The sequence below is a fragment of the Acinonyx jubatus genome, chromosome X, assembly GCF_027475565.1.
Source record: "Acinonyx jubatus isolate Ajub_Pintada_27869175 chromosome X, VMU_Ajub_asm_v1.0, whole genome shotgun sequence".
Taxonomy (NCBI): Eukaryota; Metazoa; Chordata; class Mammalia; order Carnivora; family Felidae; genus Acinonyx; species Acinonyx jubatus.
The window spans coordinates 80338881-80352284 of record NC_069389.1 but is presented as its reverse complement, the minus strand read 5'-3'; the positions used below and the strand labels follow the sequence as shown (position 1 = coordinate 80352284).

General features: G+C 42.1%; 1 long non-coding RNA gene across 1 annotated transcript in view; it reads left to right on the top strand.

Moving 5' to 3' along the window:
• The window catches only part of LOC106976289 (uncharacterized), a 110049-nt gene extending 106133 nt beyond the window's left edge, over window positions 1–3916 (top strand). Inside the window, exon 6 of the long non-coding RNA XR_008289803.1 lies at window positions 13–3916. This is a non-coding gene — a long non-coding RNA (uncharacterized LOC106976289). The remainder of the gene's footprint in view (window positions 1–12) is intronic.
• Window positions 3917–13404: the final 9488 nt, after the last annotated feature.

Below are 13404 nucleotides of genomic sequence, written 5' to 3'. Positions count from 1 at the left end.
TACTTCCTCCAGGCCAAGCACACGATTCCAGAGGAGGCCCTCACCTAAGCTGATTCAGGATGCTGAGAACACAGCCCTGACAAGAAACTCTTGGATGTGGTCATCTTTGTTGTGTTTCTCCTCCGGTCTTAGTATAACCCTGTGAAAGAGCAGGAGGTCTGCTTGGGGTTGGAAAGCCAACAGTTAACTGACACTAATCCACCCAAAGGGCTAGTTGTTGTGCATATTTGTCTCACTCAGAATTCCTGATTCTTTTGATAATAAAGAATGATGTTGCCTGTTATGTCAAATCCCTGCAAAATCCATTTTGAGGCAGGCATTTTTTGTACTACAGGCAAAGGTAAAGTCAGAGAGGGTCGGAGACTCCTTGAGAACAGCGGGGTAGGGTCTCAAATCCTGGACCCCCTAAATCCCAGGCTGTGTGTGTGCTCCCTAGTGCCACGTAGCTGTCGAGGTGGGGAATGTTACCCTGGTAAACCTGGAGATGGTGTTCTGTGCCCCTAGCATATGACTAAAATGTTTTTATACAGAGAACAGTATAATTGCTTAGCCATACAAATGAACTTAGATACCTTTTGTGGGGCGGGAGGGAAATGGCATTAAAGAGCACATGAAAACCTGGGAACTAAAAATTACCCACATACATGGATGACATAGGATAAATGTCCTTGATATCGAAAGAAATCAATAAAGAGATCATAAATTGATATTAACCTAGAATTGTTATTAAAAGCAATAAGAGTGTCCAACCAATCTATGAAAAGCTATACAACCACGATAACTATAAAAATGTAACTGCAAACATTAGATGAGATACTAAATGAGAAAAGAAAGCTGAAGATTGTTATTTTCAGTAAAATACACATACACACACACACACACAGAGAGAGAGAGAGAGGAGTCTATATCGATAGGTTGTGTATAGGAAATGTATAAAGTCATTACTTATAAAAGTCAGGTCAGGTATACACAATGTGGAGATGACCTATCTCTGAGAGGTAGGCATTTCCGTCTTTACCTCAGAGTCCCTTCCACTCCTTTGCTGGTGTGCATGGCAACTTTCAAAGACTGCAGGGTTTGAAACTCATTTGTATGGGGAAAACTCTTCAGGGTTAGTTCTGGGAGGTTCCACAGGTAGACCTTCCTTGATAACCCAGGAGAAAAGGGAAAAGAGGTGGGTTTAGATGGAGGGTGAATGTTGGTGGCCCTTGAAGGGGGAGGGAGCTGATGAGGACTTAGCTCTTTAGCCCCATAGCTCCAGGGCAGTCCTCAGGTTGTGGCTGTCTTCAGTTGAAAACCAAGAGTGCTCTTGGGTCAGAACCTTCCCAGGGTCATGAGAGGATGGGCACAGGAAATGGTACCCAGAGAGCCTTGTGCTTCTCTACTTCACTTTTATTCTCTGTCTTGACTTTTTGTATTCCCCACCCTCAGCTGAGTTCATCTGTAACTTTGTACTGTCTGGCAGTTAATCCCCACTTCTATCATTCACACTTTGGCTGGGTGGTAGGAATAATTAAAGCAAGTATACTAACAACAATAATAAAAGATACCAACAATTATAGCACATATAGTAGATAAATTACTTGGTCAAGATCATGGAAGTACTGGTTCCCAGCATCAAATGCAGGTCTTTCTGACCCAAAAGCCCCTGCCCTAACCCCTGTGTATACATTGAGTGTTCTTCTGTGTTAGGCTGGAGGCCAGCACAGGGGAGGGAAGTCACCCAAGGTCCTGTGGTCAGTGATGGGTCTGGCAACTGGGACACATGCTTGATGACTCCCATCTTCTATAGTTGACCTGTTACTATTATTATTTCTCCCATATTATTTCTTCTTCCTGAGGGCTCAGTAAAAAATTGTTTCATCCATGTCAAAGTAGAAGGAAACTAAGGAGACAGGAAAGCATGAAGGGAATAGGAAATGATGAAATGGGACCAAAGTTCACTTCTTGCTGCTACATTTCCAGATAATGTTTCAAATCTTCTACTTTATGGGCAGAGGAGGCAGTGTGGTCCAGAAGTAATACACCTCAAGTCCTGCTACATGCCAGACATTCTTTGAGGTTTTCTCCCTTTCTTCTTACAAGTCTGGAAGTAGGCACCCTTAGTCCCATTTTACAGATGACCAACCTCAGACTCGCAGAGCTGTGTAAATGTTCCAGAATCAAACATCTACCCCTTGCCATCTGCACAGGCCAACCAGAAGTCTCCCATTTGGGTGATGGATTTTGAGGGCTTAAGGACTGATAGTGGGAAACTCTCCTGATATAGAAACTGGGCGGTGTCACGTCCTCATTTGGCATGAAGATGATGGTGGAGATGAAATCTTGCACCATGAGTCATGAGCCAAGAGGCCTGGCTATGGGGGCCACATAGACTGGCTGATTCTTGGGGTGTTGAGTTGGACCCAGGAAGCAGCACAAATGGTTGCCTTTTGGAAAGGGAACCTGAACAATAGGATATTAACATGGACAACTACTATATGAAAGGTGTTTTACAGTTCATCTCATTGAATCCCAACTACTCTATGCGAGACCAATACTTACCAATGATCAGGGAACAGACATTAAAAGTTAAGTAACAAAATCCAAGGAACGGTATTGTAATTAAATTCTTTAATACACAAAGATTAGGTTCTTCCCTGTTTGTCCTATGAGCCATCATTCCACATCTCGGAAGGCATTATTATTCACTTGTTCTTGTTCAAACAGTGCACGGAAATACTTTTAAAATACGAAAACTCATTAAAAATAATCAAATGTTGTCTGCACAGCAAACATTAAAAGGCATGTGAAAAGCTGGGGGAGATCATTTCTAACCTACCTTCAGACACTTGTTTACGTATTCAATGTACAAAATATTCTTAAACAATAGAGATAGGTCAATGATATCAAGAGTGGATGCACATAAGAAGGAACATAAATTCTTAATAATCACGTGAAAACATGCTACTCTAAATAAGTAAATAAGTAGAAAATAAACCATATCAAGTGAAACAGGGATATCACAATGTATAAAGCAAAATATGACCCCATTTCTGCAAAAAGTATATATCAACATAGGTGTATAGGTATGAGTGTGATTAAATAGATTAGTGCAATACATACAGAGAAAAATTTGGGAAATAGGCACCGCTAAGTTAACAGAGACTATCTTTGTGTTACGGTGGGCAAAAGGTAGGGACAGAAGGGAGCGACATAACAATTTCAGCTTTTAAATATGCATTTTATATGTTTCTCGTATGTGTCAGACAAAGAGAAGTATTAACTGGCAATCTGGCAAAGTATGGGGATAAAGTTTTGTGAAACAGGCATATCAGCAACTGAGTCACAAGATAATAGTGTAGCTATATGTTTATTTAGCAACTTAGAAACCTGTTCATATCCTGTAGAATGCAAATAGTATGCTAAACAGATGTCTATGATAATTCACTGTGTATGTATTGTTGGGGAGAGAGATATGTTTATTTTATAAATTTGCATTTTTATAGTGTCTGAAATATGGAAGCATTGACTAGAATATCAAAAACATAAAATAATTGCGAGGTGATTACAAATATGATACATATTCATGGCCTTGGAAGCAGATCAAAACAATTTATTTGAGTTTTCTGTATGCATATGTGTTTGTGTATGTTTCTTTGTTTCAAACTTCCTCACACCAATTATTCATACACTAAGTCATGCAACTTTCTACTTAGTTCACTGAGGGGCTGGATTTCCCGACCAGAGCTTAAGGATCCCAGGATGGGAATGAAAGTAGAAGGATTGGTGCCAGTGAGTAGAAAAGTCTAGAAATCTTGGCCTATATTATGGTATCTATTCACCTTCCTCCCTCACCACCAATACCACAGCCCTTTCCATCCCCTATCCTTTGCCAATCTCCATAGTTGAGACTTTCACACCTGCATTGCTGGCTCCGGTCATCAGGTAGCACTGTTCTCCATTTTCTAAAGCTCCCCTCCCCTGCCACCCTGGGCCCTTTTTATAAACAGAAACAAAATATTTCTTCAAAGCACATTACAGAATGACAAGTACAGTATGATACAAATTCTTTATGAAAACTTTATATGTGCATAAAAAGACCAAAAGGACACATGCATGGTTTTGCTTCCTGTTTATGCCTACATCTACATCTAATTAATTAACTAACCAATTAATTAATTAATTCTATATTGGGTGTCTACTATGTGCCAGACACTATCAGTCTAAGACTACATCTGCATCGTAACCTTACCTCTCTTCATCTCCAGACCTGCATTGTTGGAAATGCCCACAGGAGCAGCATGGATGTTAGTGCCCACCCTATAAGGTATGATCTCCATTCCAAGCAAGATCAGTACAAGCTTGACCCCCGAGTCCTAGAAACCCACCATCCAAATGGGAAATTATAGGGTTGAGTGGGAGAGGTTGTAACCTGACAAAAGGTGCCACCTTACAACTCACACATCTGTACTCTTGCATAGGACTAGCAGACTATAACCTTCTCCTGATTAAACTTCACTCATAGAGAGTAAAGGATGAGTTGGAGGCTTTACTTCCCCTTTAGTCCTTTGCTCTGTTAGAATGGTACATTTTGGAATTGGCTTTATGTCTGTCATATCCCTAGGAGGGTGGTTCCACCCATTTAGTCATCTGACAGGTCGATATGAGATGACATGGAGTTTCTGCTTCATGTAAGACCTTCTCTGTCAGTTATGGGGGTCTGGATCCATATCCACGGAACACAGAAAATAATAGGTACCAAGTTCTCAAAGACAAGCACAGGACAAAGATTCTGGTCTGAACATCTAACTCTCCTGATTTAGTAAAATGGTTTTTACAGATTTCTCACATGATGGTTCCTCAGAGTTCCTCTTACACCTGACACTCATGTGACCCTTTTCCATCTCCTCTCCCTCCTGTCCACAAAAGCACACACAGTGAAATTCCTCTATAAGCTAGCAGTGAAGAAAAATTTTTAAAATATGATTTCAAATCCAGAAGCAATAAGAGAAAACAGTGATACACTTGATTTCATTAAAAATTGCACAGCAAAAAAAAAAAAAAAAAAAAAAAAAAAAAAGTTGGAGAGGGAGGGAGCCAAACCATAAGAGACTCTTAATAACTGAGAATAGGGGAGAAGGCGGTGGCGTAGGAGGATACTGGGCTCACCACGTCCCGCTGATCACTTAGATTCCACCCACATCTGCCTAAATAACCCAGAAAACTGCCTGAAGACTAGCAGAAAGGACTCTCCAGAGCCAAGCGTACACAAGAGGCCCACGGAAGAGGGTAGGAAGGGCAGAGAGGTGGTGTGCACTACACAGACTGGCGGGAGGGAGCCAGGCAGTGGAGGGGCAGCCCGCCAGGCAAGGCAGAGCCCCCAAAGTCTGGCTTGCAAAAGTGGAGGGGCCAGACTCTGTGAGTTCTGACGGCCAGCAGGACTTAACATCAGGGATGTTAAAAGTCAACAGCTCTGCTCGGAGAGCGGGAGGGTGAGAGGAAACCGGGAGGGAGAGGTGTTGAGCCCCAGAAGACAGAGCTCAGCTGGGCGGGGAACAAAGGCATTGGCCAGCACCATCTCCCTCTCCTATCCCCCAACTGAAATCCCAAAGGGAACCAGTTCCCGTCACTGAACTTTCTTGCACCATGCAAACACCCAACACTATGCCTCTGTGGATCCATCCCTCTGACGGGTCTGCCTCCATCCTGGTGCTGCAGGGCCCCTCCCACAGGGGACCACTGATGGCAAAGTGAGCTAAGCCCCTGTGCACCTTTCGGATCCACCCTGGCTAATACGCCAGATTCCACCAAAGCAGCACCACAAGCCTGGCAGTGTGCAAGTAGCCCAGACAGGGGCCACATCACTACACAGTGATTCCTGCCCCTAGGAGAGGGGAAGATAAGGTACACATCAGTCTGTGGCCCCAGCAGTGGGCTGGGGATAGACATCTGGTGTGACTGCGGCCACACCCACCAACATAAGTTACTCCAGACAGCACAAGGGAAGTGCCCCGCAGTTCTGAGCCACTCCAAGGACTGTCCAAAATGATGAAACGGAAGAATTCTCCTCAAAAGGAACTCCAGGAAGTAGTGACAGCTAACAAATTGATAAAAAATGATTTAAGTCCTATAATGGACCAGGAATTTAGAAAAATAGTCATAAAATTAATCGCTGGGATTGAAATAAATATATAGGGCAGCAGAGTATCTATTACTACAGATATCAAGGGACTAGGAAACAGTCATGAGGAGCTGAAAAATGCTATAAATGAGGTGCAGAATGAAATGGAGGCGAGGGGAAGATGGCGGCGTAGGAGGACGCTGAGCTCACCGCGTCCTGCGGATCACTTAGATTCCACCCACACCTGCCTAAATAACCCAGAAAATCACCAGAAGACTAGCAGAATGGATTCTCCGGAGGCAAGCGTAGATGAGATGTCCAAGGAAGAAGGTAGGAAGGGCGGAGAGGCAGTGCGCGCTACACGGACTGGCGGGAGGGAGCCGAGGCAGAGGGGCAGCCCACCGGCCAAGCAGAGACCCCAGCTCTGGCTTGCAAAAGCAGAGGGGCTGGACGGAGTGTGTTCTGACAGCAAGCAGGACTTAACATCTGGAAGGTTATAAGTTAACAGCTCTGCTCGGAGAACGGGAAGGCCGGAGGACAACGGGAGGGAGAGTTTTTGAGCCCTGGACGACAGAACGCAGCTTGGTGGGGAACAAAGGCGCTCGCCAGTGCCATCTCCCTCCCCTATCCCCCAGCCAAAATCCCAAAGGGAACCAGTTCCTGCGAAGGAACTTGCTTGCACCACGCAAACACCAAATGCTGTGCTTCTGTGGATCCATCCCTCGGGGGGTCTGACTGCCTCCAGGTGCTGCAGGGCCCCTCCCAAAGCGGATTTCCCAAGGAAAAGTGAGCTGAGCCTGTCCCTCCTGCCCCTGTGCACGTTGCCGATCCACCCCAGCTAATACGCCAGATCCCCAGCACCACAAGCCTGGCAGTGTGCAAGTAGCCCAGATGGGCCACGCCACCCCACAGTGAATCCTGCTCCTAGGAGAGGGAAAGAGAAGGCACACACCAGTCTGACTGTGGCCCCAGCGATGGGCTGGGGGGCAGACATCAGGTATGACTGTGGCCCCGCCCACCAACGCAAGTTATTCAAGAGAGCACAGGGGAAGTGCCCCGCAGTCCCGCACCACTCCAGGGGCTATCCAAAATGACGAAACAGGAGAATTCTCCTCAAAAAAATGTCCCGGAAATAACGACAGCTAATGAACTGATCAAAAACGATTTAACCAATATAACAGAAAATGAATTTAGAATAATAGTCATAAAATTAATCGCTGGGCTTGAAAACAGTATAAAGGACAGCAGAGAATCCCTTGCTACAGAGATCAAGGGACTAAGGAACAGCCAGGAGGAGCTAAATAATGCTATTAATGATCTGCAAAATAAAATGGAGACAACCACGGTTCAGATTGCAGAGGCAGAGGAGAGAATAGGTGAACTAGAAGATAAAATTATGGAAAAAGAAGAAGCTGAGAAAAAGAGAGATAAAAATTCCAGGACTATAAGGGGAAAATTAGAGAACTAAGTGATGCACTAAAGAGAAATAATCTACGCATAATTGGTATTCCAGAGGAGGAAGAGAGAGGGAAAGGTGCTGAAGGTATACTTGAAGAAATAATAGCTGAGAACTTCCCTGATCTGGGGAAGGAAAAAGGCACTGAAATCCAAGAGGCATAGAGAACTCCCTTCAGACGTAACTGGAATTGATCTGCATGACATATCATAGTGAAACTGGCAAAATACAAGGATAAGGAGCAAATTCTGAAAGCAGCTAGGGATAAACGTGCTCGAACATATACAGGGAGACCGATAAGACTCGTGACCGATCTCTCTACTGAAACTTAGCAGGCCAGAAAGGAATGGCAGGAGATCTTCAATGTGATGAACAGAAAAAATATGCAGCCGAGATTCCTTTATCCAGCAAGTCTGTCATTTAGAATAGAAGGAGAGATAAAGGTCTTCCCAAACAAAAACTGAAGGAATTCGTCACCACTAAACCAGCTCTACAAGAGATCCTAAGGGGGATCCTGTGAGACAAAGTAGCAGAGACATCGCTACAAGCATGAAACCTATGGACATCACATCGACTCTAAACCCATATCTTTCTATAATGACACTGAATGTAAATGGACTAAATGCCCAAAGAAAAGACATAGGGTATCAGAATGGATAAAAAAACAAGACCCATCTATTTGCTCTCTACAAGAGACTAAGTTTTGACCTGAGGACACCTTCAGATTGAGAGTGAGGGGATGGAGAAGTATTTATCATGCCACTGGAAGTCACAAGAAAGCTGGAGTAGCCGTACTTAGAGCAGACAAAATAGACTTTCAGTCAAAGATTGTAACAAGAGATGAAGAAGGGCATTATATAATAATCACAGGGTCTATCCATCAGGAAGAGCTAACAATTATAAATGTCTATGCGCCGAATATGGGAGCCCCCAAATGTATAAAACAATTACTCACAAACATAAGCAACCTTATTGCTAAGAATGTGGTAATTGCAAGGTACTTTAATACTCCACTTACAACAATGGATAGATCATCTAGACACACGGTCAATAAGGAAACATGGGCCCTGAATGATACATTGGATCAGATGGACTTGACAGATATATTTAGAACTCTGCATCCCAAAGCAACAGAATATACTTTCTTCTCGAGTGTACATGGAACATTCTCCAAGATAGATCACCTACTGGGTCACAAAACAGTCTTTCATAAGTATACAAGAATTGAGATCAGACCATGCATACTTTCAGACCACAATGCTATGAAGCTTGAAATCAACCACAGGAAAAAGTCTGGAAAACCTCCAAAAGCATGGAGGTTAAAGAACACCCTACTAAAGAATGAATGGGTCAACCAGGCAATTAGAGAAGAAATTAAAAAATATACGGAAATAAACGAAAATGAAAATACAACAATCCAAACACTTTGGGATGCAGCGAAGGCAGTCCTAAGAGGAAAAAACACTGCCATCCAGGCCTATCTCCAGAAACAAGAAAAATCCCAAATACAAAATCCAACAGCACACCTAAAGGAAATAGAAGCAGAACAGCAAAGACAGCCTAAACCCAGCAGAAGAAGAGAAACAATAAAGATCAGAGCAGAAATAAACAATATAGAGTCTAAAAAAACTGTAGAGCAGATCAACGAAACCAAGAGTTGGCTTTTTGAAAAAAGAAACAAAATTGATACACCTCTAGCCAGGCTTCTCAAAAAGAAATGGGAGATGCCCCAAATAGATAAAATCATGAATGAAAATGGAACTATTACAACCAATCCCTCAGAGATACAAGCAATTATCAGGGAATACTATGAAAAATTATATGCCAACAAACTGGGCAACCTGGAAGAAATGGACAAATTCCTAAACACCCACACTCTTCCAAAACTCAATCAGGAGGAAATAGAAAGCTTGAACGGACCCATAACCAGCGAAGAAATTGAATCAGTCATCAAAAATCTCCCAACAATTAAGAGTCCAGGACCAGATGGCTCCCCAGGGGAGTTCTACCAGACGTTTAAAGCAGATATAATACCTATCCTTCTCAAGCTTTTCGAAAAAATAGAAAGGGAAAGAAAACTTCCAGACTGATTCAAGGAAACCAGTATTACTTTGATTCCTAAACCAGACAGAGACCCAGTAAAAAAGGAGAACTACAGGCCAACATCCCTGATGAATATGGATGCAAAAATTCTCAATAAGATACTAGCAAATCGAATTCAACAGCATATAAAAAGAATTATTCACCATGATCAAGTGGGGCTCATTCCTGGGCTGCAGGGCTGGTTCAATATTCGCAAATCAATCAACGGGATACATCACATTAATAAAAGAAAAGATAAGAACCATATTATCCTGTCAATCGATGCAGAAAAGTCCTTTCACAAAATTCAGCACCCTTTCTTAATAAAAACACTTGAGAAAGTCGGGATAGAAGGAACATACTTAAACATCATCAGCGCCATTTATGAAAAGCCCACAGCTAACATCATGCTCAATGGGGAAAAACTGAGAGCTTTCTCCTTAAGATCAGGAACACGACAGAGATGCCCACTCTCACTGCTGTTGTTGAACATAGTGTTGGAAGTTCTAGCATCAGCAATCAGACAACAAAAGGAAATCAAAGGCATCAAAGTCGGCAAAGATGAAGTCAAGCTGTCACTTTTTGCAGATGACATGATAGTATACTTGGAAAACCCGATAGACTCCACCAAATGTCTGCTAGAACTGATACATGAATTCAGCCATGTCGCAGGATACAAAATCAATGTACAGAAATCAGTTGCATTCTTATACACTAATAATGAAGTAACAGAAAGACAAATAAAGAAACTGATCCCATTCACAATTGCACCAAGAAGCATAAAATACCTAGGGATAAATCTAACCAAGGATGTAAAAGATCTGTATGCTGAAAACTATAGAAAGCTTATGAAGGAAATTGAAGAAGTTACAAAGAAATGGAAAAACATTCCGTGCTCATGGTTTGGAAGAATAAATATTGTCAAAATGTCAATACTACCCAAAGCTATCTACACATTCAATGCAATCCCAATCAAAATTGCACCAGCATTCTTCTCGAAGCTAGAACAAGCCATCCTAAAATTCATATGGAACCACAAAAGGCCCTGAATAGCCAAAGTAATTTTGAAGAAGAAGACCAAACCAGGAGGCATCACAATCCCAGACTTTAGCCTCTACTACAAAGCTGTCATCATCAAGACAGCACGGTATTGGCACAAAAACAGACACAGAGACCAATGGAATAGAATAGACACCCCAGAACTATACCCACAAACGTATGGCCAACTAATCTTTGACAAAGCAGGTAAGAACATCCAATGGAAAAAAAGACAGTCTCTTTAACAAATGGTGCTGGGAGAACTGGACAGCAACATGCAGAAGATTGAAACTAGACCACTTTCTCACACCATTCACAAAATAAACTCAAAATGGATAAAGCACCTGAATGTGAGACAGGAAACCATCAAAACCCTAGAGGAGAAAGCAGGAAAAAACCTCTCTGACCTCAGCTGCAGCAATTTCTTACTTGACACATCGCCAAAGGCAAGGGAATTAAAAGCAAAAATGAACTACTGGGACCTTATGAAGATAAAAAGCTTCTTCACAGCAAAGGAAACAACCAACAACTCTAAAAGGCAACCGATGGAATGGGAAAAGATATTTGCAAATGACATATCGGACAAAGGGCTAATATCCAAAATCTATAAAGAGCTCACCAAACTCCACACCTGAAAAACAAATAACCCAGTGAAGAAATGGGCAGAAAACATGAATAGACACTTCTCTAAAGAAGACATTCGGATGGCCAACAGGCACATGAAAAGATGCTCAACGTCGCTCCTCATCAGGGAAATACAAATCAAAACCTCCTTCAGATATAGTGGCCAAAATGAACAAATCAGGAGACTATAGATGCTGGATAGGATTTGGAGAAAAGGGAACCCTCTTGCACTGTTGGTGGGAATGCAAATTGGTGCAGCCACTCTGGAAAACAGTGTGGCACTTCCTCAAAAAATTAAAAATAGACCTACCCTATGACCCAGGAATAGCACTGCTAGGAATTTACCCGAGGGATACAGGAGTGCTGATGCATAGGGGCACTTGTACCCCAATGTTCATAGCAGCACTCTCAACAATTGCCACATTATGGAAAGAGCCTAAATGTCCATCAACTGATGAATGGATAAAGAAACTGTGGTTTAGATACACAATGGAGTACTAAGTGGCAATGAGAAAGAATGAAATATGGCCCTTTGTAGCAACATGGATGGAACTAGAGACTGTGATGCTAAGTGAAATAAGCCATACAGAGAAAGACAGATACCATATGGTTTCACTCTTTTGTGGATCCTGAGAAAGTTAACAGAAACCCATGGGGGAGGGGAAGGAAAAAAAAAGAGGTTAGAGTAGGAGAGAGCCAAACGATAAGAGACTCTTAAAATATGAGAACATACTGAGGGTTGATGGGGTGTGGGAGGGAGGGGAGGGTGGGTGATGGGTATTGAGGAGGGCACCTTTTGGGATGAGCACTGGGTGGTGTATGGAAACCAATTTGACAATAAATTTTATATATTGAAAAAAAAAGAAAAAAAATGGAGGCGACCCCAGCTCGGATTCAAGAGGCAGAGGAGAGAATAGGTGAATTCGAAGATAAAACTATGGAAAAAGAGGAAGCTGAGAAAAAGAAATATAAAAAATCCAGGAGTATGAGGAGAGAATTAGAGAACTGAGTGATGCAATCAAACGGAACAATATGTGTATCAGAGGAATTCCAGAAGAAGAAGAAGAAGAAGAAGAAGAAGAAGAGAACGGGATGAAGGTGTACTTGAACAAATCATAGCTGAGAACTTCCCTGATCTGGGGAAGGAAATAGGCAATGAAATCCAAGAGGCACAGATAACTCCCTTCAGAGGTAACTTGAATTAATCTTCTGCGTGACATATCATAGAGAAACTGGCAAAATACAGGGACAAAGAGAAAATTCTGAAAGCAGCTAGGGATAAACACACTCTAACATATAAAGGGAGACTGATAAGACCAGTGACGGATCTATCTACTGAAACTAGGCAGGCCAGAAAGGAATGGCAGGAAATCTCCAATGTGATGAACAGAAAAAAAAAATGCAGCCTAAAATCCTTTATCCATCAAGTCTGTGTTTTAGAATAGAAGGAGAGATAAAGGTCTTCCAAAACATACAAAATCTGAAGGAATTAATCACCACTAAAACAGCCCTACAAGAGACCTTAAGGGGAATTCTGTGAGTGAAATGTTGCAAGGACCACAAAGTACCAGAGACATCACAACAATCATGAAAACTACAGACATCACAATGACTCTAAACCCACATCTGTCTAAAATAACATTGAATATAAATGGACTAAATGCTCCAATCAAAAGACATAGGGTATCATAATGGATAAAAAAAACAAGACCCATCTATTTGCTGTCTACAAGAGACTCATTTTAGACCTGAGGACACCTTCAGATTGAAAGTGAGGGGATGGAGAACTATCTATCATGCTACTGGAAGACAAAAGAAGGCTGGAGTAGCCATACTTAGAGCAGACAAAATAGACTTTAAATTAAAGGCTGTATGTAACAAGAGATGAAGAAGGGCATTATATAATAATCACAGGGTTTATCCATCAGGAAGAGCTAACAATTATAAATGTCTATGCACCAAATACAGGAGCCCCCAAATATATAAAACAATTAATCACCAGCATAAGCACCTTATTGATAAGAATGTGGTAACTGCAGGGGACTTTAATACTCCACTTAGAACAATGGATAGATCATCTAGACACACGGATCAATAAAGA